Consider the following 23,740-nt stretch of genomic DNA (forward strand, 5'->3'; position numbering starts at 1 on the left):
GTCTAGTTAGCATGTGCTTTGGCCCACAAGAGCCTTTTTTTTTGCACATTGCCGTTGTTAAAGGCTACCTATTAGCGCTGGCCCACGAGCTTACTGTCCGGCTGTAAGAAGTCGGCATCTAACACATGTAAATATGTTCCGCTGGCTTCTAATTTTCGTTTTAAATCCACAGCAGATCAGTTTGGATCATGTTTATTTATTCTTACCGATAATCGATTCTGTGTTGGAGTAGTTTTACTTTTACGGCCGTGTTTGCCTTTCCTTTGAGGTAAATAGAAACCGGTTTCATTAAATTGTTTTAAAATAGAATTCACTATTAACCCAGTATCACACACAGCAGCGTTTTTCGTTTTGCCATACTAGTAGGCTCAGAAAGAAAAACAATTTTCCAACCCTTTCTTGAAGTTATGTTCGTTATTTTATTTTCAAGACTCAGAACAAAAAATATAACGATATAATTCTGTAATAAAAAATAAAATAAACTTTCACAAAACACTATTTATAAGTTCAAAAATAAATAAATAAGCGAAAAAAAATAACCTTACTTTACACAGACAACTTAAAGAATGGATGAGGTCAAACAGGGTAGTCATAACATAGAAATAAACAAAACATTCCCTTTGTTCGGATTAATTTTCACGCTACTGTATATAAAATTGTCATATTGTAAATCATTTTATTTAAAAAAAAGTTTAAATTTCAGTTAAATAAAAAAATATAAACAACTTTTTTTATGCAGTTTTAACAAAGTATGGAAATTTTTAAATAACTTCCCGACCGTTAAACAAAGAAAAATTATGTGTAACGTATGCTCCTAACTCAAAATGATCTATTTTTTTTAGCATGAAACCACCACATTCCCAAGGCGGGCCTCCACTTAAGCAACTCAAAATATTTTTAATGAAAAAAGTGGTTATGACAAGATTTTAAAGGGTATGGAAAAGAAACGTTTTGATGTAAAAAATTCGGACTAAAACGGTTTACTGTTTTTTACAGCTAGTTTCAAAATTGTCTTACAGAACCTCTTAAATAATTGAACAGTAAAACCCTAAAAAAAAAAAAAAAAAAAAAAAAAAAAAAAAAAAAAAAAAAAAAAAACTATAATTTTCCAAATGTTCATACCAAAAAACCAACTATTTTTTGGTGTGAGACTACTACTATGCGGCCCAAAACCGAATCCCCCAAATACCTCGGCTTCCCGGTCTCTTCGCAATCTCCACATACCTGCCCGAACCTTCACCGCTAAATCGACTGGGAGAGCCTTCCCCAAAATAGTAATAGCCTCGTAGGAGGTTGTTTTAAAAACACCAGTGCATACAATTAAGGCTCTGCGCTGGGCACTCCTTAAATTTTGAGCAAGTGATCTATTCATCTGCAACCCATGCGCCCAAACGGGCGCCGCGTAAGAGGTCATGCTTTCGAAGACACCTCGGTATATCACGTCCAGACAAACTATAGTACTTTCTTCCTAAGTTTCTGTAACAATGATTTGATAATTATTGATCACAATGACCTTTATTTTATCGATATTTTTATCGGTTGTGTTGTAAGTTCATCCCTTTATTCATTTTCGCAGCCTTCTTGAAACGGTTTGTACCACTCATACAACCTCGGTGTCGACATAACATCCTCGGCAAAAGCCTTCTCTAACGTCTTCACTTCTTCACTCCTGTTTACTTTATTTTTAATACAAAATTTAATGCAACGCCTTTGTTCCGTCATTTTTAAATAAAACAAATCGCCAACGGTAATAAAATATATTGTAATCTTACCACTGCCAAATTTTAATTACGCTTCTAATATTTCTAAAAATATTTTCGATATACATTTTAGATAGTGCTGCCAACACGTCGGAAAAAGATAAACTCAGTCGAAAAGACAAAGTTTGCAGAATTAAAAAATTATCGTTATCATTTATTTATCTTGTGTTTGTGTGTATTTACACAATCAATCTTTAATGTGTTCCTCATATTAACTTATGCGAAAGCAATATTTAAATACAGATGACATTTTACTCTATAAGTGACACCTATACTTTGTTCATCACACGGAAAGGCATTTTTTTTAAAGATTATTATTTTTCAAAGAAATAAATTTATTTATTCAACTTTTATATTATTGGATGCTTTATACACGTCATCCATACAATTTAATGTAACTTTTCCGTGAAACAATGCTTTATAATGTCTTCACTTACTAGATTGGAGACAGTGTCCACTCGGTAGAATAATTTGTTTAATCTTTAAATTGTGAATTATTTATTTTTAAGTACTTCATTTGGTAAATAAAGGTAGATTTTATTTATTCGTTCCGAACGAAGGTAGATTTAAGTTATAAATTCAGGGAAGTAATTTTTTATAATATAATATTATAAATGTATATTTTATGTTTTCTTCTTTTTTCACAAGCCTTGAAACCTGAGATGACGTGTCTTCCGATTAGTGTGAATGACACAAAGGTAAGGTATCGGTTGAATACCAGCCAGAAACCTTTGTTTCTTTTTAATTTATTTTTTCCCGTCTTTATCCATTCGATTTGTGTATTTACGTGACTGATATTACTCGATGAATATTTCTTATGTCCTTTTTCATTATAGAATTTATTGAGGGCAAAGAATAATCCTTATAGTTAAAATTTTATCTATAAAGTAACTATTTAACTTGTATTAAGATAAAAACAAAGTTAGCGAAGTTTTAATTCCTGAGCGAGGTATAAACTCCGATAAAATGACCAAAATTTTGTGTAGATTTGCCGTTTTGACAATCGTTTTACTTTTTTAACTTATACGTTTATTTTAATTTAAATTTTACTTTCCCGACTATAGCGATATATTGCTGCTATAACGACAACGTGGAAGTATAGAGCGATCAAAAAAAAAGTTTTAAATGGTATTTTATTTTAAGTTTTGTGCCTTAAGAGACATTAAAAAAGTTTTTTTAACAAAAAAAAAGATTTAAATAAACTGTAAATAATCTGCAGAAAACCTTTTGTATTCCAATGCTCCCAAGCTCAACGAAGTCTATTTTTGTCAGACGGACGTTCGTGTACATAATTGTGAATACAGTAGGCCTGTATTTGGTCTTATAACTCTGGACCCCGTTGACCGATTTTCTTCAAACTTGATAAGACAGGTACTATCTTCAGGATGGAGGGAAAAAAATGTATTAAATTTTTTGCAAAAATTGTAAAAATGGATGGTGGTGTTTTGGCCGAAATAAAATTTAAAATTTTTACTGGGACTCTTTAGAAAAAAGTTTTCTGTAACAAATGTTGATTTATAAGTAAATTTTAAAAACTTATTAATTGTTATAAATTTTTGTTTCTTTATAAGTTTTTTAACTTGCATTATTTACGAGTATATACAAGTATAAAGGAGACGATATCAGTGGTACCAGTTTTCTAGAATAAATTAAAAACACTTCAGGATTAAAAGTTTGATTACTTTTAGTCTTTCAACAGGTTGACTGTGTTTTATTGTTAATTGCTTTTCCTTAAAAATTGTATTTATTATTTTTCCTTATTAAGACGTTATCAGATTAGAAGATAATTCAGTCTATATCACATACTGTAAACATAACTTTGTTATTTTTTTTTTTTTTAATATTGTCAAGTCCTGTAATGAGTTACTGGACTGGATTTCTCTACTAATTTTGTAATTTGATTTGAATTATTGTCATTGCGATCGATGTAAAAAGGGAATGTTAAGAAAACACAGTCTGAAAAGAAAAATCAGTCATGTAAAACGATTATTTTATATATTTATTGGGAAAAAGAATTCGGTTGTCTACTTTTTATAAGCTGGCCTTCAAGGATACCAAAAAAAAAGAAGAATTTGGAAGAAAAGAATCGTAGTTTGAAATAATTTAATATTGATAGATTAATAAAATTTTCTCTACTAAACTTTTAATAATTTTATGAATTAATTTAATTTTTTTGATTTTATTTGGCTAAAATATTTTTTAAGTCGTTCAACGTTTGTTCTCGTTTTTCACAGAATTATAAAGGTTTTTTATTTTGGAACTGGGTTTTTCATTAACTAAAAACTTAAAGTGTCATGTTCACAAAAAAGGTACTTAAAACATTCTGCAATCAATTAACAATTAAAAAAATGACAAATTAATTCAAATACAGACGAGAAATTCTCACAAATTGGAAAAATGCCGTAATTCACTAATTACATTAAAAATAATAATAATTATAGAGAAATTTCCCTTCTGCCGATTCCTTATAGAATTTTAACCAAAATCCTCATTAAACAAAAAATCATTTTAAATAAAACGCAGAAATAATATTTGTAATACAGAACAATACATGAAATTAAACGCGAATGTTCTTACGCAATGAAATTTTTATACCTGAGTAGTAAATGAGAAATTAAAGAATGAGAAAACTGGAGATGAATATTAAGAATTAAAAAACACTACTGCCAAAAAAAGCATTGGTGTAGGTTTATATATAGTATTTTTTTTTTTTAATTTTAAATATATAAATTTAAAATAACTGAGGTTATTGATTCTTTTTTATTTTATTTTATTTTTATTAACTTAATTATTGTTGGTAATATTATATTTAAATAAAGGAATGTTAGTAGAATTGATGATTTTATATATATATAAAATCACCAATACGACACTTCCGCTCTTTAATATAGGATAATTACTATTCACAGCTCTCCCCTCCCGACTGCATTTAAAAATGTTCATAGAAGGGACAAAATTTACTTATCGAAGACCAGGTGAGGACTTAATCATTAGGTAACCTTAAATTCCAGCTATTTCTGCAACATGAAAAATATATTTTCTTTTTTTCTGTTTAGCCTCTGGAACCACCGTAAGGTATTACTTCAGAGGATGATATGTATAAATGTAATTGAAGTGTAGTCTTGTACAATCTCATGCCGACCATTCCTGAGAAGTTTGGTTAATTGAAACCCAACTAACAAAGAACACCGGTGTCCTCGATTTAGTATTCAAATCCGTATATATGAAAAATTAACTTAAATTAAAATTGCCTAAAAAAAATTATATAATGTTTTCTTAAATGTTTATAAAAAATAAGTAAGAAGAATCAACCCCAACAAATAAGAGCGAGAAGAAAGATCATGTTGACATGAACATGAACACATTACCTGTCAAAAATTCATATGATTTTTTTAAACATATACAGAATGTCCCATATAAAACGCAACCCAACCTTATATTGGTAGGTATTGAAATAATAAAAAGGCATGTGTAAAAGTAAATGTAATTTTTATTATTACCATCCATTACCTTACATTTAGAGTAAATTTTATCTTCTTGAATACAAGCTTCAATTCTTTTTACAGCGTTTCTTGCAACTTTTTTCAAAGTTTGTGGCTGGATATTTAATACAGCTTGTTCAATATTGACTTTCAATCGTTCAAGTGTTCCTGGTTTGTCGCTGTAGACTTTTTCTTTGAGGTAACCCCGTAGAAAAAAATCCGCCGCAGTCAAATCTGGAGATCTTGGTGGCCACAAGCCTCGACCGATAACACGATTACCGAAGAATTCCTCGACGAAATCAGAAATTGAACATGCGTAGTGCGATGTCGCACAGTCATGTTGTAGCCGGCAGTGTTTGTCTTCCTCTTCCAAGAGTGCGATGAACTGAAATAAAATATCCTGATATCGTTCTGCATTAATAGTGTACTCGAAAAAAATAGGACCGATTATTTTCTTCCGCGATATCGCGCACCACACGCCCGATTTCTGCGGGTGTAATTGTTTTTCGTGATAAACGTGGGGATTTTCAGCGCTCCAAATTTTTCTGTTTTGGCTGTTTACGTAGCCGTCGAAATGAAACCGTGCTTCATCTGTGAAAAATAACGAATCCATAACGTTAATTCCCTCACGCAGAAATCGACGGAACCGTTGAAAATATTGTAGCCGTTTTTCTTTGTCGTGTTCAAGAAGTCGATGAACCGTTTGAATGCGATAAGGTCGTAATTGTAATCGTTTGGTCGCCCGATGAACGGTTGATTTAGACAAATTAATTTCAGCAGACAAACGTCTGATCGATTTATTTGGCGAGGCGAGTAATCGGTTTTTGATTTCAGCGACTGTATCTGTATTCAACACTGACGCAGATCTTTTGTGTTCCTTGTTATTAACAGAACCGGTCTCTCTAAATTTTGCGACTAACCTTAATACTGATGTTTTGTTAGGAGCCCGTTTATCTGGGTACTTATGGCGAAACAAATCTTGCACTGCAACCGCTGATTTCGTACTGAAGTACGACTCGACAATGAAAACACATTCATCTAGCGAAAACACCATCTTGCTCTAGCAATACACTGAACGTTATGATTGCATTGTTGTTACTATCGGTAGTGTTCTACTGCGTCGCCGCGATGTTCAGATGTTGGACGAGTCCATTTCAGTAACGAATAGGGGAGTAAGCTTGACTTTTGAAATTTCATGGTTGAGTGATTGATGGGTTGCGTCTTATATGGGACATTCTGTATATAGCCTATGATACTCCCGACATCGTAAGGATTCCAACGCGAGATCATACATCTAAATCGGTTCAGCCGTTGAGCTTCTACGGTGTAACATTTAGGTGTAACACCTAAATACAATACATTCCTTTTTACCCACGACAGAAGGAGACAGTATATGCGTTTGAAATAAGAGGTTGTGTGTGTGTGTTTGTGTGTATGTCTGTTACCATTTTCTTCAACAACTACTGGACCGATTTCGATGCGGTTTTTTGCATTACATATATATCACTTCAGGGCAGGTTCTTAGACATGTTTTACGGTTATAGGCCACCAGGGGGCTCTGCAGTAGATGCGTTTGTCTAAAACGGTTGAGCCGATTTTAATCCGATTTTTTGCATTACACAGGTATCACCTCAGAACAGGTTCCTGATTAGTTGTACGGTTATAAGTCGCCAGGGAGCGCTGCAATAGATCTGTTTCTTCAAAACGGCTTTTGAATGTTTCTAAGTTTAAATCCAGGAAGGCTACATTATTTTGTGGATTATTAAATAATTTTCGCCGGTCAAGTATACTACTAAACTTTCATAATCATCAGCCTATAAACGTCCCGCTGTTGGGCAGAGGCCTACTGATCTTTAACGAGTAATAAATAAAAAATAAAATTAAAAACGTTAAAAACCCATGACGAAAAGTACCTTAAAAAAGTCAAATAATTAAATAACTGGATTTTTACCTTATAATCCTCTGTGACATTGCGATATTGTTTTTTTGACAATAAAATTTAAGATTTTCATTGACCGTCGTGCGTGAACCGTAGACTGCATATATAAGCTTCAGTTATCCTCATAGTCACGCACGACGGTTAATCAAAATCTTAAATTTTATTGTCTCAAACACAATATCACAATGTTACAGAGGATTATTAGGTAAAAATACAGTTATCTAATTATTTTATGTTTTTTTAAGATTTTTTGTAGTGGATTTTTTTTAAATTTGTAATTTAATTTTTTATTGGGCATTCGTGTAAAAAGATGGATTTTAAGAAATATATTAAGAACCCACGAAAAAGAACGAAACCTAGAGATTAAAAAATAATTTCAAAGTATACCAACAAAAACCGAAAACATTCCGATTCGATGAGAAAGAAAATATTAATTTTTTGCGAGCAGGTTAAGTGTTGCCAAAAATAGATTAGCAAAGAAAATATTTGAAGTCGTTAAAAATAGAAATATTGAATTAATCTGTTTCTTTAAATCAGTTTAGGAAACGTTTTAGGAAAATTCAAAAATTGAAAGTTCTCCAAATCAAAATCAAAAATTCCTTTCGGAACGCCGGAAGGCGGAGGTAGATTTCACCGGGGCAAAATAAGGGTAGGCGAACTCGGATTGTACGAGCTCGTATCAAACATTAATTTTTCGATGTTTTACGGACACTTAGTTTTCCTATTAGACTACAAGATATTGCTAAATTTATCAAGAATTTATCAAGACGGTTTTCTTCAACTGCTTGACAACACTCATATTTAAGGATTAGTAGGAGATTCTAGGTTTGTCTCTTTGTATTGATAAAAAAGACAATTTTTTCAGGAATTTTTATTTAAAAACGTATATAAATGTAGCAACAGTGATGTTGAGAAGAAGATTTGAAAGTACAAAAGGGAGTTATGATTTTTTTGTCCTTGAAACCCCATTTTTTCCACCCCATGGTCCATATCCAAAAAATAGCAGAAACTTTAAACGAATCGATATTTTACTTAATAAGATATATATATATATATATATATAAAATTTTGAACTGACGGTGGTTTTGGGGTCTGGGGATGAGAAACGTAAAGATATATCGAAATTTTCCGGAAGTCGAATCATGGTACCCATTACAATAGGTAGCTTTCTTATGAAATCTATCTAAAAACCAATAACAGTGAATCCAGCCGTCGAAAGAAACAAACAGCACAATGAAATGGAGAAAAAACAGAAGAAGGTGAAATAAAATTGTTATCGCCAGTCCAAAGAGGAAAAATTGAAAAAAGTAATTTAAAATTTACATGCGATAGTTACTTACATTTATAAATAAAAGTTTAAAAAATATTCAAACGGTTGCATCTATTTTAATAAATATAAATTACTAAATATTTTGTTGAAAATTCTGTTTAAAATTATCACACAAATATTAACATTTATCTGCGTTATATGAAATACGAACGCATAGATCGGTTGAAACTTTCAACAGACACATATTGTATTTAAAATTAGTTTGACATTGTTTATTTGTAAGGTGAAAAGTAACACGTTCAATTCGTATACCAGATTCCTGCAGTCCAATTTTTTACTAACGATTAAAAATTTATTTAAAAAATTGTTACTATTGTAAAACATACTTCAGTTATATAGTCGAATAATTAATTATAATATTTCAAGAAACAATTTTTAAACGCACAGTTACAGATTTCATCTGCAGAGTGAAATATTTAAAAGTTAGAAATAAAATTATCTGCACAAATAGATGTTTTAAAATGATTTAAATCTTCAAAAACTAATCTAAAAGTGGAAAATTTAATATTTTATTCGTTTCGTATCATTTTATAAAAGCGGATGTTGATACCGAACATAGTTCCAAGAAAAGTTTTCATCAAATGAAATTTATCAAAGAACCAATGATTTCACCGAATCGCTAAGGAAAAGCGATTGTTAAATAGCTGTTATTCCACATAACTTGCTGAAAATAATATGTTTATGTTACAATTACTTATTTACAAAATATTTCCTGTCAAAGAGAAAGCAGAAAATACGTAGGTTGTAAAAACATTTTTAAGAAATCGTAAATCACGAACATTTGTTCTTTTTAAATAACTAGATTACTTTAATATAAACTAGCTAAATATAAACTAGCTTTAAATAAAAACTGTTGTAAAGGAAATTTTTTTTAGAACTGATGAAATACAGTACGAGTATACAAACTATGTAATAAATGTTTTATGATATTTTATTATAATAATTTCTCCCATGTAATTACGTACACAATATTTCCATCTCCAATGAAATTAAAATTATATAATAATATTCTTGTAAATTGATCATAAAAGTATGAAATGGGAAGGATTTGATGAAAATTATGATATTTTTTTTTTAATACAAATATTTTGTTCAATTTTGAATAATTTTCTTAAAAAAATGTCGATAATTCCAGGAAAGTTTTTCAATGAATTATTCTATGGGATTCAATGATTTTCAACGGGTCTAACTAAAATATCATAACTTAATAAAAGGACGAAATTATTTTCTGCTAAGTCATTATTTTTTATACTACCTTTCTTAGCTTCCTCAAAACCCAATCACCTGTTAACACGTTTGGGATACATTCCGTTTTCAAAACTCGTTGTATTCTGAGCACAGCGAGTTTTACTTACGACGAAGCTAAGAAAGTTAGATAAATTTTCTCCGTGTAAAAATTACATATCGAAATATTTACGTAACACTATTATACTTTGCGTGCAAAATTTGTCTTTTTTGGAATAAAAACGCTGCTAAACTAGGTTACACAAAAGCTTTGGTTTTCTTGGCATTTCTCCCGCCGCCGCTCGATTCGGTCGCCCTCAAGCATAAGATCGAATGTCTGTGCCACAAACGGCTAGTGAGACTCGAAACAGTTTAGCGACCGGTGTCCTAAATCGCTCCTAGAGCTTACCTGACAGCGTGAGCGGACTAAGCGCGGTGCCATACACCACCGGCTTACGTGTCATATATTTTTGAAATGGGTAGGAGCATCCCGTCAACTACTAAATATATACATGACATCCATAAATTAAAATTTACGTTGTCCAGACAGCAATTCGCTGCCACGCCTAGGTCGCTGAATGCCAGCAATTACCTGTCCACCATATTAAAGCGCTTGGAGCCTTAATTGGCTGGTGGTCAGCCATATAGGTTAGCTTCAGACAGCAGTGCGGTAGGAGTCTTTTACCTTAGGTAAACTACTGATGTCGGTTGAACATAGCAACCGCATCAAGGAACTCCCAAACCGTCCGACAATGCGGCTCTCGCCACATTGACTCGCCGCTTGTGAGAAACCAATTTTCCCCTTGATCTCTAAGTTTCAGGGTGGCACGATCTCTGCCCCCCCCCCCCCCCCACGAACAGCAGGTCAGTCAAACATATGAGGTGTTCATTTGAATGGACCTCCCCGCAGATGCACAGCTCATCGGCTGCAAGGCGGAACCGAAACAGATATTGGTTTAAATTAGCGTGTTTGGTGAGCATCCGGACACCCGTTGCCCTTAAAAACTGCACGAACAAGAGATAAGGCTATAGGCCTGGAATCAAGAAAACTGGACTAGATGTCGGGAGGTTCCTGAAATATAAGAATACAAAGATGTTTTATCGATAATTTAACAATGTTAGTTTACGATCGACTTAAAAAAATGCGATTAGAACAATTTTTCTTGAATCTGGTGAAAATATAATTTTTGCACCTGTTATTTATTAATTTTGGCAAAATCTGATTCTTGGCAGTAGTTCTTTAGAAACAAGCTTTGCATCAGTTATCGCGGAAAGAAGAAAGGAACTTCTGTTTGTGGTCATAAAATTGATGTCAATCAAAATTTTATTTATTTATATATATATATATTTCATTCAGTTTTTATTTACGGATGCTTAATTCTCATTTTTAAGTGTAACTCAAAGAAGTCGATCATGTTAGATTTCAGTACTCTTTATCGATCACAATTTTATAATTCCGTAACGATTACTGAATGAATAGTGGGAAATGGAAATTGTTCTTTTAGATAAAAGTATGTAGATTTTCTAACTGTTTCGTGTATGATTTTCGTAACCTAAATCTTCCCGGTTAACTTTCTGCTTTTTGTCCTGTATTCATCGTCTTCGAAAGGTGTACATTACACGGTTCATAAAAAAATAGATCTCTCTCGGATAAAATCCTCGTAAGAATTCCTTACTGTTAGTAATGTTGACGAATTGAATAACTTTTGATTTTTGATTTTTTGTTTGATTTTTTATTTGATGTTACGAAAGGATTATGCTTCGTTTGTAATAATTAGGTTACGTAGGCGTATGATTTACTGTTAGTAATCGAGTTTGTAAGAGATATTTTTTCCGACTAGTAAATATTTGTTATGAACTTAAGGTGGTGATAATGAAGGTCCGATAATAAATGATGACAGGTATAAGTTAGGTTAGTATTTTAGTAAGTGTTACGTATAATACAAATCATTAATCTTTTCCTCTTTTTTTGTTTTATGTATATATTATTAAACTTGTTGTACGATAAAATTCATTTTTAATTGCGAGGGGGGTCCCGATAGAAGAATTATAATACAGTTTTTGATATTCACTTAATCGACCTTTCATTGCAGTCATAAAATTTTTACTGAGTGCGTTTAAAAAACCTTTAAAATACAAAAAAGGAACATCTACAGCGCGTGTGCATCTTGCTCGTTATAATTTTAAGTACAGATTTATAAATAATATATTTTGTTTAGTAATATTTTGAGTGGGTTGATAGCAGCAACTGGATGACAGGAACTAAAGCAGGCTCCTATCAAAAAAATAAAAAAAAGGTTCCGCAGGATGCGATAATAGTTTCAACCCCCGCACTGTGAAACTAAAAGATTCCTCATTCGTCGCGTTTATTAGTAAAGATTAATTTTATTCCTCGTATAATAATAGTAATAATAATAATAATAATCTGGGATCAAGATCGCAGAAAAAGGTTCTGGAACCCTTGAAATAAGTTCATCTGTAGTTACAGCCCTTCTCCGGTCACAAAATAATTTCTCAAGTTTTGTGTGTGTGTGTGTATTTAGGTTAGTAAAAAATATTTATAACGTGTAAAATAATCGTCGTAACTATACAACTTCCGAGAATTATGCGATGGAGCGGTGGTGTCTTTGTCTTTCATCAGGAAGAAGATTAAGTGTTCGAATTACGCGGCAGGCTTGGCATTTCTTGATTATTTGAATGGTTTTATGCTATCCTCCATTCTTCTCTGATTCTTTAATCACAGTATTCGCTGCACTATAGGTACATTTTTTCTGTTTAATATACTCCACTATTTGTCTGTCTCAGGCAGATTTTACTCTCCGCTGAACTTTTGTTATCAGATTTATTTAACCTCTTCAAGGCGATTTACCAGGATACGCAGATACTTTGGCAGCTCATTTTACTTGTAAAAATAAAGAAAAAGGTCCGGAAACGGTTCGTTAACGAGTTATGGATGGCGGAAAATTTCGCCTAGATTTCAACTTCTCCGGTGAAATGAAGCCGTACAGAAATTCTTGGGACACAAAAATGTAAGATAACTAGATGGTTTCATGTGAAATTCGATCTGAAAAATTGGAAAAAAATGAATCCGAGAACTATTAATTCAGTAGTTTTTTTAAGAAAACCGGCGAAAATCGCCAAAAGGGAACGGAAAAACGTACTTTTTTACGCTTGACTTATAATAAATTTGTTAAATTGCCGATAAACAAAATAAAACTCTTCGATAAAACTTGTAGGAAATTTAATTTTAAACTGAACAATATAAATAAAATAAACGGAAAGCGAATAACAATTAAATAAAATGGACTTTTATTTAGAGAAATACAAAGCTAAATTTAACTGGAAAATGATTTTAAACGTAAAATAATAATCAAATTTACAATAAATTTTCGAAAATGTTTTCGTTTACTTTTATGCGCGTTTGTGGATTGCTGTGTTGCTCAGTTTACTCGTATATACCGATCACCGACCTACGTCTCTTCTCGTTACGTCGTTATATAAATTTATTTTTCTCATATAGATCTCTTTATCTCGAACTTAATCGATTTCTATAGCGTTCCAACTTGCTTCTGTTACTCAGATGCGATAATCGTTCGTTTTTATCGTTTACGATTTTTTATTTTTAATTTTCCGCTATCTCAAAGCACTGTGCTTCACACAAATATTATTTACGAATTCATCTTTCATTTCTAGATTTATATTTGACACCGGAACGTTTTATTTTTACGTAAAACTTTCTTTGCTTTTACAGGTTATTTTCTTTGTCCATCTTTTGTTGTTTTAAAAATTTACTAACGAAATTCTGTAACTTGTGCTTTATTATGTTCCCCGACATTAATACATTTAATTCCTCGTTGTTATCTATGCTATTCATACTGTTTATAAATTATTATCTGTATCGGACAAGAAATATGCACGTGGAAAAAGTAATCTAAGCCGTTACTTCATCGTGTTTTAATTTTTTTTGTTATATCTTTATTTTATTAATGACATTTTTAATTAAATTGTCTCGCTAAAAATTTTATAGGGCCTGTTATGATCATCATGTATTTGGTAAAAACTTATTAATTATTTCAGGAATAAGTAACATTAACAGGTAACGAAACATTATGGTGAAAAAAAAACCGAATTAAAAAAAAACTGTCGTGATAAAATATTAAGAGAATATATTAATAATTTAAAAATCACATTATCACCTTAAGTCATATTATACTTTACAATTTCTATCCAAAATTCTACAAATATAATAAAATTTTATATCAGAGAAGAAACAATTATTTTTTCTGTGTGAATAATATAATATGAATGTTCTACTTTCAAATGTTTATACATAAGGTCGATTATATTACGGCTTACTGTCTAAAGTATTTTGAATTCCTTTGTTATGTTTTTGTACACCTATTACGCTTGAAGTTTAAATACTGTTATAAATATAACACGTGGCTATAATTATTAATATTATTATTTTCGTTTTTTGTGATGACAATATGTATTATGCAGTTGTACGAAACACGTAGGTCGTGTTTAAAATTAGATCTATTACTGTACTGCTTGTTTGTCTATGAATGCACCTTTTTAGTTTTATATATGATATGTATAAAGGATTAACGATTAGTTTCACTCTTATTATTGAGCCGAAATCTTTATTTAAATAATTTTGAATGAATGAATGTTTTAAATAATAGTAATAATAATATCAACGAGGCGGTGGTCATTACAGATATAATAATCCAGACCTACAGTTATAAAAATGTGAATGTATCAAGGATCTCCTCAAATGCATTACCGCACGCACACATTATAACGAATGCATCATTCCACACAAAGATGTTTACGTAGTATATATACACCCACACACACACACACACACACTCTCTCTCTCTCTCTCTCTCTCTCTCTCTCTCTTTCTCTCACACGCACGCGCGCATAGAATCGTATATAATTATCCTATTACCATCACATACTCATCCGTGTTCAATTAGAAACACCGTAATTACAACCTGTTATATGGAGGAGGTCTTATGCTGTCAATCGGTGAACCGCCTTTTCTGTCTTAACCATAAAACACAGGGTACTCTTATACTAAAATTAAAATTAAAATTAAAAAAAAAAACAGATAGAAATAAGATAGAACGGTAAATGTAATTAGAGTAAGTAGAAAAGGTTCTAAAAAAACTTGTAATCTACGAAGGAGAATAATTCTATTGTGTCTGCCTTTGTATCAATCCGTTCGTTCATTTATATTTTACATATCGATTTTTAATTATCGTTTTGAAATATGTTTTCAAAATCGTAATAATACCTAATAAATTAGTCGTTACTGGATAAATTATTAAAACTTTTTGTTATTGGGTTATTATTTTTTAATACTCGTATTTTTTAGGATTGTAATATACTATACCCGTAATTAATATAATAATTGTTACACTCCTTTCTTTAATTCATAGATATCGTATTTCTTATAATAATGATACCGTAACAGTAATAATGAAAATGTGTAATATATTCTAAGATGTTTATAAAATATATATATATATATATATATTAATTATAAATAATACTATTTTTTAAATATGAACCAATAAATTATTAGAGAAATCCGATTTTTAATTCGATGCAACGTATTTTCTTCTTTTCTTTCATGCCCATTTAGGTATTAGAAAGTAATTACATCGCTCAGTAACAGGCAATTCTAAAGATTTATTTACATATGTATTAATCATTTGGTGGGATTTTTGTGTGAAAATTACTAATTGATTTTTTATTTTTTTACATAAATAAAAGTAGTAACCTGCAACTGGTAATATCGAAAAATAAAGTAATAATAGGATTTACGTACATTTTTTTGTCCAGAAATTACCAAGTTCGAAATAATCATTTTTTAAGTTTTATTTATTGAAGACAAGGTGATTAAAATTAAAAAGAAAGAAATATAACAAAAATGAAAATAAAAATAATATTAATTAAGAGATAACGAGACAGTTAACCGGCCATATTTTAGGTAGATTTCATAAGAAAGCTACCTATTGTAATGGGTACCGTGGTTCAACGGAAAATTTCGACATATCTTTGCGTTTCACATCCCCCAGACCCCGAAACCACCGTCAGCTGAAACTTATATATTTATATATATAAATATATTTCACTTTCTTGTAGACACGATAACTGCCGTAATTTTGCGTTAATCGCTTTCAAATTGTTCCTTAAAAATAATTCGTCCCAAAATCTCTGTTGACTTCGTTAACGACTAAAATTTGATCACAGGGGTGGAAATGGAGGGGCCGTTTTCGAAAAAAAAATCGCTATAACTTTCCTATTAAGTAAAATATCTAATTCGTTTAAACTTCCTACTATTCATTGAATAATAGCCTGAAACTTATCTAAGTAAAGTTTTTTGATACCACCATTCGTTGGCCTAGGAGGTGGAAAAAACGGGGTTTTGAAGACAAAAAAGCATACCTCCCTTAATAGGCACAGTATCGAATCGGTTTAAAGTGGTCGTTAGTCCTCTAAACATTGCCTAAAACCTTTTTCTGAAACAATTTTTGATATGACCAACCCTTACGGCAAGGGATGACCAAAATACTGTTGGAATTGTAAGAAGATGGGGCTTGTCGTACGCTAAATATGTGAAACTTTTTTTCGCACGCAACTATTGTCCTATCGAGTAAATTTTAAGTTTTTCTTAACTTCAAGGTGGAAATAATTTTTATCCCCTACTTAGCACCGGTGAAATCTACCTCCGCCTGCCGGCGTGCCGAAAGGAATTTTTTTAATAGCACAATGGTACGAGTAGTAAAATGGTGCGCCTACACTGTTTGTGAACGACAAGTAGATTTCATCTTTTCATTAAAAGCAGAAAAAATTTACGAAAACAAAATCTTAGATTAGCCAGATACTTTTTAATATTAGATACGCATATAATATTTTATAACAGAAAAACATTTTCGATATAAAAACAGAAAAACAGGAAGATCACTATTAGAGGATTTTAAAAATGTTACAGGAAAATATTTTTAATTAGACGGATTTTGGTACAAAATGGAAGGATTTTAAAACCAACTGCAGAAAGCGCTGTTAATAGCATTTGTTATAAAAGGGAAAACTGTATTTTTTTTCTATTTTTTTTATGCAACTTCAGATTTCACGAGAAAAACCTTAAAAAAATAAAAATTACAAAATAACAATAAAAACGTCATAAATACAGTAAATTAATTTACAGAATTAAGTTTTAATAAGTTCTATCCATATTTAACGTTAATTAGACGAGGTTAGCGAGAGAAGCGAGCTTAGGTTATGTTGATATACGTACGATTCGTCAGTTCACGCAGTCAACCCAATCTAAACAAACATAACCTACGTTCGCTTCGCTCGCTAACCAACAAATTTTTTGTTTAATTCATTTTAATAATACGTTTATACGTTGTTTTTTTTTTTTTGATAAAGTACCATTATTGGTAGTCGTCCAACAAGTACCACTATAATGCGATTTTAACAATCACTTGCCGTAGATGTAGAGGGTTCTCAGATTATTTTTGATAATTTAAAATATTGTTATCGTAAGTATTTTCAAATTTAAGAAACAATATTTTCATTTATTATTTTTTATTTTAATTAGAATATAAATGGGCATGTTAAGAGAGTAATAACATAATGTTCAGCTTTTTTTACGAGTAGGATTAAATTATAAAATCTCTTCTAATCTCCGAATTGTTTAAAAACGTCTTTACCAGCTTCTTTTTTGTTTTTGATTTGTTGGTTTACCTATTTTAAGTATTTTTTCTATTTTCTATGAATTAAAATATATGAATTTTTTTGTCTTCAGTCATTTGACTGGTTTGATGCAGCTCTCCAAGATTCCTTATCTAGTGCTAGTTGTTTCATTTCGGTATATACCCTACATCCCTAACAATTTATTCTACATATTCCAAATGTTGCCTGTCTACACAATTTTTTCCTTCTACCTGTCCCTCCAATATTAAAGCGACTATTCCAAGATACCTTAATATGTGGCCTATAAGTCTGTCTCTTCTTTAAGCTATATCTTTCCAAATGCTTCTTTCTTCATCTATTTGCCGCAACACCTCTTCATTTGTCGCTTTAACCATTCATTTGATTTTTAACATTCTCCTATAGCACCGCATTTCAAAAGCTTTTAATATTTTCTTCTCAGATACTCCGATCGTCCAAGTTTCACTTCCATATAAATCGACGCTCCAAACTAAAACTTTCAAAAATCTTTTCCTGACATTTAAATTAATTTTTTATGTAAACAAATTATATTTCTGACTTGAAGGCTCGTTTCGCCTGTGCTATTCGGCATTTTATATCGCTCCTGCTTCGTCCATCTTTAGTAATTCTACTTCCCAAATAACAAAATTCTTCTACCTCCATAGTCTTTTCTCCTCCTATTATCACATTCAGTGGTCCATCTTTTTTATTTCTACTACATCATTACTTTTGTTTTGTTCTCGTTTATTTTCATGCGGTAGCTTTTGTGTAGTACCTAATCCACGCCATTCTATGTTTCTTCTAAATCCTTTTTACTCTCGGCTAGAATTACTATATCATCAGCAAATCGTAACATTCTTATCTTTGCACTTTGTAGTTACTCCGGATCTAAATTGTTCTTTTTCATGATTAACTCTGTTTTTCTATGTAAAAATTAAAATGTATTGGAGATAGGGAACATCCTTGTCGGACTCCCTTTCTTATTACGGCTTCTTTCTTATGTTCGTCAATTATTACTGTAGCTGTTTGGTTCCTGCAAATGTTAGCAATCGTTCTTATATCTCTGTATTTGAACCCTAATTTTTTTAAATGCTGAACATTTTATTCCAGTCTACGTTATCGAATGCCTTTTCTAGGTCTATAAATGCCAAGTATGTTGTTTTTTTTTTCTTTAATCTTCCTTCTAATTTTTAATCTGAGCCCTACAATTGCTTCCCTTATCCCTACACTTTTCTTGAAACCAAATCGGTATTCTCTTCCACTCTTCTCTCAATTCTTCTGTACAAAATTCTAGTTAAGATTTTTGATGCACGGTTAACTAGCCGTGCATCAAAATCAAACAATTAGCTTAACTAAGCTAATTGTTCTATATTCTTCACATTTATGTGCTCCTGCTTTCTTTAGTATCATGACTATAACACTCTTTTTGAAGTCTGGCGAAACTTCCCCTTTTTTATAAATATTACACATCATTTGTATAATCTATAAATCGCTTCCTCACCTGCACTGCGCAGTAATTCTACAGGTATTCCGTCTATTCCAGGAGCCTTTCTGCCATTCAAATCTTTTAATGCTCTGTTAAATTCAGATCTCAGTATTGTTTCTCCCCTTTCATCCTCTTCGACTTCCTCTTCTTCCTTTATAACACCATTTTCTTATTCATTTCCTCCGTATAACTCTTCAATATATTCCACCCACCTATCGACTTTGCCTTTCGTATTATAAATCGGTGTACCATCTTTGTTTAACACATTATTAGATTTTAATTTACGTACCCCAAAAATTTCCTTAACTCTACTGTATTCTCCCTCTATTTTACCAATGTTAATTTCTCTTTCCACTTCTGAACACTTTTCTTTAATCCACTCTTTTTTCGCCAGTTTGCACTTCCTGTTTATAGTATTTCTTAATTGTCTATAGTTCCTTTTATGAATAAATAATGTAATTATATTATTATTTTTTTTACACGAAGGAAAACATATGGAATCCTATTGAGTTTTTTAAATTTTTTTTAAAAGGAAATTTTCATTCAAAATCCTATTTTTAGCGTTACCTTTAGGTTTTGACCTTCCTTGAACATACTTAATGATTATGAATTGGCGTAAAGGATTTAGATTTACTTCATGTAAAAACGTTTAGATGTATAAGATCGGAAATACGATGTCACACAGTTTGCGTAATGTTGGCTGTGAAAATGATAGGCTGTAAACTCATCTCAATTCCACGAATCGGTATTCAAGTGTTTTGTTTAGGGGTTAGATTTAATACAGATGCGATATTAAACATCGTTTATAATGGAATCGCGATGTTCTTTAAACTTCATGTTCTTAACGTTTTCTGCACTCATTTTAATGCTTAAGAATAAGCTTAAAAATTTCCTTCCGAAAGCTTTTTACTTTAGTCTACATTTTGGTAACGTTGAACATCTTACCACGGAACGCGCATTTTTTCTGTCAGTTTATTGTTCTTAGGAGGCTGAGTGTTTTTTTTTCTGCCGCAATTGTACTTCCTTTTGACTTATTTAAGAAGAATTTATTTTAAAAATTATGAATAGTATGAAGCGGGGGGTTATATAAAACGCATTTCTATAATTAAGTCACTGCGAATGCAACATTTATTACCGTTATACTAACAGCTGTGCAGACTAATTTTAACGCTTGTGGTATCCAGATGGTAGTCGATTTTTTTTTTTGTATTTCCCACGATCTCTTCAGAACGATGCCCTTTGCCTTTCTTTGTAATTCTTTTTAAACTTCCGTAATTTTTCTTTCCTATACCTTAAAGTCATTTATTTTCTAAAGTTTACTTTTCAGATTATGCCATTTTTTATTTTTTTATAATTACTTCTCATCTTTAAAGATATTTTTGTTTTAAAGCGAAGAATATGTCATTTTTTAAAAATAATTTTAGCTTTTTGCAAAATTTGTTTTTTTTTCTATATCAGTTAATTATTATTGTTGTTTAACAAAATACGAACAGCTGATTAAAACACTGTATTTTAACGGTAATTTTTTTAAATTAAATATCAAATTTCCGCCCGTTTAGTGGATCAGATTATATTTTCTGTATGCTTGTCGGTAAAGTTATTATTTATTTCTTTTTTAACAGTTTCTCTAATAATAAAATTTCTGGTACTCGTCAAATTTTACTCGAAATTTAAATGGAACTGGAAAGCCGCACTAATTATATGGAAAGGTTTGTTAGAGCGGGTCCGTTCTCTTCACACTCATATGTAAATTACTGATTGATAAATAGATGCCGTTCTCATAGAAGATGTTTTGTTTACGAAACAAGACTGATAATAGCATTATAATATAAACAGTACAGAATGAGTACCTGCATAATTTATTGCATCGTAACTTTTTTGTGTTATTTAAATCATCACTTAAACTTAAGCTGTATAAAAGCTTCAGAGAGAGAGTAATGATTTTTAATTCAAGGTTCAAGCTTGATTTTTAATTTATATTTTAAAACTCATTGAAAACGATATATTGTTTCTGTAGAACATTTTTTAATTGTATCTTAAATGAATTAATTTTAAAAGGTTTTTTAAACGGTTCAGTATTAAAAATGGCAACATAAGAACAATGAAGCCATTTCTTGTAAGACGAAGTATCGGTGTCGAATTACACGAAAACCTTACTACTTTTTGATCGGTCTCTATTTTACGAAACTTCAAAGATGTATTCCACAAAAATTATCCTTCGTTTACTAACTGTAAACTTCCAATTTTATGTAGAATTCTATACTTGAAATAGTCGTTTTTTACTTATTTTTTAAAAATACTAAATTTGAACATTTTTTTTTTAAATAGTCCGACCAATTATGATAAAAGTAAAATATTAATACTTTGAAGTAGAAGGTTAAAGTTTTATTTATACATTAAGGACCGACCGCTTTTAAGGATATTATAGACAAAAAATTTAATTATTTTGTTCGGTATTCTGTAATGTACCATAAATTACACCTGAAAATCGCTCAACCATTCCGTAATATAATAAGCATTCATTGCCAGGGTTATTAGAGAAAATTAAAAGTGAAAAAAATATATATATATATTTTGTTGCTTTCTTTATTAAACCGCCGAATATCAGCATTCAAAAAGAATTCTGATTTGATGTTTAGTCTGTCTATGATCTTTCTCTTTTTTCACTGCCGGCACTCGCTGTATAATGAAGGAAATTACTCTTCAGACAAACAATTCTGATGAAATTCTCTCGTACCTCAGATGCTTTACTAGTGTCACGGACGTAAAATGACTGGAGCAGATAGTATAAAGCAGTAAATTTCACTTCATAAATCGTGAAATAATTTTTTTTATGAAAAAGTGTATATATTGCATCTTCAAAGCGGTAGAAGAACGCTTCTAATACATTTATTAGTTGCCGTTTTGAACATTTTGGTCGGACGAATTTTATACTTCAGTAATTCATTAATCGAAGTATGTATGCGTTCAATACATTGCTACGGATTTTAAATGTGATGATGCTTAAATTATGCATAAATTTTTTAATTCTAATATCAAAACGATTTCAGAGAAGCGTTATTCATTAATTAAGTGTTTTGTTCAATTTATGACTCTAAAAACAACTATAATTTAAATAAGTAAAATTGAGGTTTTATACATCTGTTATATGTCATTATTTTCGAACAGAATTCAATATTTTGCCAATTCTTAAAAATAAAGAAATTAAAAAAATCTTTCCGTTAAAGGATTTTAAAAAAAATCATTAAACTGTTCCACTAATCGTGTAAACCTATTTAGGTTTACTAGATTAGTGGAACCGACCGACATAATATTTATTATGTCGGTCGGTTTCATGATGGGTTTACGTCCATCCATGAGGTAACTAAAATAAAATTTTTGCTGTCAGCTTGTTTAAAATTACAAAACTAAACAAGGACCCCAGAAATGTTAGAGAAATTTTTAGATGAATTCTATGTTTACTTCTTAAGGATTCTATGCCGATATGACCTTTATTAATTTTTATGTGTTGAATGAAATATTTTTCCAAAAATACTGCTAACTTGTGAAATTTGTTGTTTTTTTATATAAAACTTTGATCGATATGTTTTTTTAAGGTGAAATTTTATAGGGATTTATCCACATAAACATAGAAACAATATGATGCTTGTAAAAAAACTTTAAGTTAATAATAATAGTCCTTCTTATGAATAACGGTGAAAAGACTGAAGTCTAAATTCGATTAGGTAAAAATATAAATGATTAAATCGGTAATTTATTTTTCCATCAGGGATAATAAAGAAACAACTTAAATGCCAAAATATTTTAAAAAATAATAAAATCGATAATTATTACTTTTCCGTCTAGATAGCGCTATAGCTATGCTATAAGTTATTGTAATAGAAGGGAGACAATTGTAACCGGTCCCATTTGGGCGTATGCGGTTTTCACCGGATCTTGACGTATTGTCATCTAAGGAACTCAACCAAAAAGCCGGATGAAAATTTTCCGGATATTAATTTTCGTACGTACGTGTGTGTGTTCAGGATCGGCCTCCAAATCATCTTATATCTCCAGAACTGCTGAACCGATTTTGAACAAATTTGGTCAGATTACTACTATATATGGAGCATTGATTTCACTAACGTTTCAACTTAAAAGGTTAAGAGGGTGAGGTTCTAGATCAAGGTCACCCTCAGTATCTCGAGATTTCGCCTAATTAAGGTCATATTTTTATACGCATTTCGTAACGATTAACAAATAACAATATTCGCAAGTTTTGCTAAATCGCACCCCCACCCGATAAAATGCTGTTGTAGTGGTCTGCTATTTTGTGTCTGCTTTGTGTCACAGGTAAGCGGTAAAATTAAATAAAAGAATAATATTAAAATATAAGAAAGTAAGTCGGTCCAGCCGGGTCTCGAACTCGATCGCCCGGTCGACTCTGTACCTGGTACGTTAAGCCTCGCGGCTACACCAGTATGCTAACCGTACAAGCGAAATTTGTTCTATGCAAGTTGTGAAATTAACATTAGTTTAGTCAGTGCCGACCGTCGCTGCTAGTACCGCCACTCCTGCGCGAATTATATAAGGTATGCGCACATGCTTTAGTTATAATCATTGAAATAAACAAACGAAAATATATTATATTTAAATAAAATGATAAATATTTTTAATTAAGTTGTGTGTGTAAACCGTGCAACAGAAACAACCCACAGTTGTAGGACTTTCACGGAACGCGCCTTTAGCCGCTAGACGGGAATCTCTCTCACTCTCTCTCACACTCTCTCTCTCTCTCTCTCTGTGTGT

General features: G+C 31.1%; 1 protein-coding gene across 4 annotated transcripts in view; it reads left to right on the forward strand.

Moving 5' to 3' along the window:
* Ppn (proteoglycan-like sulfated glycoprotein papilin) overlaps positions 1-23,740 on the forward strand; it is a 531,917-nt gene that overhangs the window by 253,178 nt on the left and 254,999 nt on the right. The gene's annotated exons all lie outside the window — the stretch shown is intronic.

Source organism: Lycorma delicatula, chromosome 5 (assembly GCF_047948215.1).
Source record: "Lycorma delicatula isolate Av1 chromosome 5, ASM4794821v1, whole genome shotgun sequence".
Classification (NCBI taxonomy): Eukaryota; Metazoa; Arthropoda; class Insecta; order Hemiptera; family Fulgoridae; genus Lycorma; species Lycorma delicatula.